The sequence below is a fragment of the Eulemur rufifrons genome, chromosome 27 (genome assembly GCF_041146395.1).
Source record: "Eulemur rufifrons isolate Redbay chromosome 27, OSU_ERuf_1, whole genome shotgun sequence".
Taxonomy (NCBI): domain Eukaryota; kingdom Metazoa; phylum Chordata; class Mammalia; order Primates; family Lemuridae; genus Eulemur; species Eulemur rufifrons.
In genome coordinates, this window is record NC_091009.1 from 23043288 (window position 1) to 23047258 (window position 3971).

A 3971-nucleotide genomic window follows, 5' to 3' on the forward strand; every position below is an offset into this window, starting at 1 on the left:
TCCCCCGCGCCCCTGCACCCCCCGCCGAGACCCCGAGGCCCTCCCGGAATCCCACCCCCCGCCCCCCACGGCCCGCCGCCCCTTCCCCGGCGGTGCACGCGGAGAGCCGCAGCCGGCGCGGCCCGGTGCGCAGATGGAGGAGTCGCACCCCACGCCGCCGCCGCCGCCGCCGCCGCGGGTCACTCCGTGTCGGGGCCCGCCCCGAGAGCTGCACGTCAGCGCGATGACGGTCCGCCGGCCAGTGAGCGGGCGCCCTCGCCCGGCGCGGGAGCCAATCGGGGAGTTGCCGGAGGAAGGCCGGGAGGAAGGCGGGCGAGGAAGGGGCCACCTGGGCGCCTTTGTGCCGGGAAGGACTGTGGAGCTCGGGTTTCTCCGCACCTGGGGGTGGGCGGAGGCGGCCGGCGGACTGGGCAGCTCGGGCTGGGAGGGGCAGAAAGCGAGCGGGGGAGACAAGGAGGCAGGCAGCACCCTCGCCACCAAGAAGGGCTCCCCAAGGGCGCCGTCCAGTGCGCAGGCTTCTCGCCCCAGCACAGCTGTCCGCCTAGGTGGGACCTTGGCCTTAGAACAGACAGGACCACGTTTCATAAATTCGTGCTATCTCGGCAGAGGAAAAAGGCCAGAAAGCGTTCCAGTCCGGCTAGAGGAGGATTTCTTATCTGCCCTTGGGAAACCGGAATTCCATCCCCACCCCCCTAACCACCACCCCCCCCCCCCCCCCGACACACACACCCTGCTGACTTGCAGGAGGCGACTGAGACGAGCCATGCCGGCCCCCTTGGACCAACACATGTAGTTAATAGTTACTGGACACGCATATTCAGTGCTGTTCAGCGGGTTCCAGGTACCAAACTTGTTTTGAACGGTATGTGCCAGGCATTGTCTTGGGCTCTGGGGAAAAAAAAAACAAAAAACGAGACATATTCTCTGTTCTCCAGAGCACGTGTAGCCTTGAAGGGCTTCCTGGACTAGAGAAAAGGTCAGCCCTGCTACTCCTTAGGAAACTGTATATGAAAAAGAGAGATCCAAGTATTCATTATTAGAGTTGAAAATGAAACTAAGTGTATGTAGTATAGGGGTTCTCACGATGGATTTAATCTTTTTAAGTGCTGATCTATAGAACTCTAAAACCCTGTACACCTTTTTATTGCCTCTTACATTATTATTTTGGTCAGGTATAAAACATATCAGGCAGCTCTCAGTACAGGTGAAATGCTACACCTAAACGCTAATGACTGTGCATTATAATGTCTTCCTTGTCCACCCTGTATAAATTGCCACACACCCCCCATCCCTTTATCTTGCTTTTTTTCTTCCTCTTCTTAGCGTTTAACACCATCTGGGCCAGGCGCGGTGGCTCACGCCTGTAATCCAGCACTCTGGGAGGCCGAGGCGTGTGGATTCTTTGAGCTCAGGAGTTCAAGACCAGCCTGGGCAACATAGATAGACCCCCATTTCTAAAATAAATAAATAACTTTTAAAAATCAGCACGATTTATTATTAAATATTCATAGCCTTTTTTTTTTTGGTACTTTCATGTACCATGCAACCTTCTACATAGCTCACAAAAAAGCTATTCAGAAAGGGAATCCAGTGGGTTGAATTTTAAATGGACTTTCTTTGCTTGCTCCGGTCATACCTCCATTCCAGATGTTCACAGTAAACATTCAGGTATCTGCAAACTTCCTCGTATCCAGTGGGGGTTGGAGATCATCTTGTACCAGATCTGATGGTCTGATACAGTGGCTTCCTGAATGTACTCCTACAGAGAGGTCATACTTTCTGATTGTTTAGGCTCCTCCTGTTTGTTTAGTTATTTATTTATTTTTGAGACAGGGTTTCGCTCTTGTCACCTGGGCTACAGTGCAGTGGTGTCACCATAGCTCACTGGAGCATCAAACTCCTGGCTCGAGCGATTCCTCTGCCTCAGCGCCCCCTCTCCCCCTCCCCCCCAGTAGCTGAGACTACAGGCACACCCCACCTCGCCCAGCTAATTTTTTTATTCTTTGGAGAGACACGGGATCCTCTGGACTCGGCCTCCCAGAGTGCTAGGATTATAGGCGTGATCCGCCACACTCAGCCCTCCTGTTTAAAGATCATTTGTCTTCTCTTTGTCCTCAGCAAGAAGGACTGGGTTGAGAATTCCCTGGTTATCCTGGACAGCCAGTCAGCTCCTGCTTTTCCTCCAGATTTTTACCAGCTGGTGCCTGGCCTCCTTTTGCCCCACCTTCTCGTGTGCCTTATCTGCGCATGACAAAGCTCTGTATCTGACTCTCTCACCACCTACCTGGAGCGCACCACCAAGTGGGCGTAGAGGAATGGGGAAAGGAATCAGATCTAGAGACGGGCTACCTGGGCTTGAATCCCAGCTTCAGCACTCACTAGCTGTGTGACCTTGGGCAAGTTACTTAGCTGTTTTCTATCAGGATTATAGGCTCCTGCTTTGTGGGATTGTTATGAGGATTAAATGATTCAACAATACCCGGCATGTGGTAGGCATTCTCAGTTCGAGTTAGGAAGGTGATCAGGTGTAGCAATTAAGGATTCAGGCTTTGTAGCCAAATGGCTTGGATTCAAGTCCTAGCTCTTTCACTTACTAACTGTATGAACGTGGACTAGCAGTGTGTGTGTGTGTGTGTGTGTGCGCGCGAGCGTGTTTGTAACTGTAAAGTGAGAACTGTTAATGGAATAAAAGCCAAACTCTGTAAAATAATTTTAGAGGGATTTCCTCTGAGCCAAATTTGAGGACCATGACCCGGAGCCACGCTCAAGAAGTCTTGAGCAAGTGGACTCGCTGCGGCTGGGTTACAGTTTGGTTTTATACATTTCAGGGAGAGGGGGGTTACAGGTAAAGTCATAAATCAATACGTGGGAGGTACCCATTCGTTTGGCCCGAAAAGGTGGGCCATCTGGAAGCGGATGCTTACAGGTTACAGGTGGGTTTAACGATTCTTTGACTTGTAATTAGTTAAAGACATGCAGCTTTGTCTAAAGGCTTGGAATGTTTTAACATAAGGAGCTGTTTATCAGAGACAAACCACCTGGCATAGATTTGTTGTGTAAATTGAGGACCTGCAGGTCTGTCTTGCATACACTTAGGCCTGTTAATGGGTTACAAAGGATGTCCCCAAGAAGGGAGGGGGGCATGCTGAGGGAATGTCTGACCTTCCTCCTCCTGGCAGGCAATTTAGTTTTAGGATATTCCTTTGGCCACGAGGGGGTCCAGTCAGCTGGTGGGGAGGTGAGCCTTAACATTTTATTTTAGTTCACAGAACGATACTTTTCATGAGATTGTTATGAGAAACAAACGGCTAGTAAATACAAAGCACTTAAATGATGCCTCACCTCTGATCTATAGTAGTACTCAATAAACGTTACCCATCCCTGTTATTAAAATATCAACTCACGACTTTGTGTTTCTCATAGGCATATCTCTTTGTTGTGTTATCTTAGATTTGAGCCCATTGTGTCTATTTAAGCCTGCCTGGATCCTCCTGGAGTTCCTCCAAGCTCTTCCGGACTGGATTTATGATTGTAGGGCCATACCTGGAGGGTGCTGTCGGGGCTGCCCTAAAGGGCAGTACACAGTGGCATATCTCAACTACCCTTTGTCTAACAAGAGGTAGATTTCTTACTGTGGGAGGTGATTGACAGGTGAATAGACCACCATGTGACGTATCTGGACAGCCAACAGATGATCACCTATGTCAGACAGGTGTGTTGTAGATGGGATTCCTACACGCTATAAAAAATTCACCTATGTGAGGCTGGGCATGGTGGCTCACGCCTGTAATCCTAGCACTCTGGGAGGCCGAGGTGGGCGGATCGTTTGAGCTCAGGAGTTTGAGACCAGCCTGAGCAAGAGCGAGACCCCATCTCTACTAAAAATAGAAAGAAATTATATGGACAGCTAAAAAAATATATATAGAAAAAATTAGCCGGGCATGGTGGTACATGCCTGTAGTCCCAGCTAC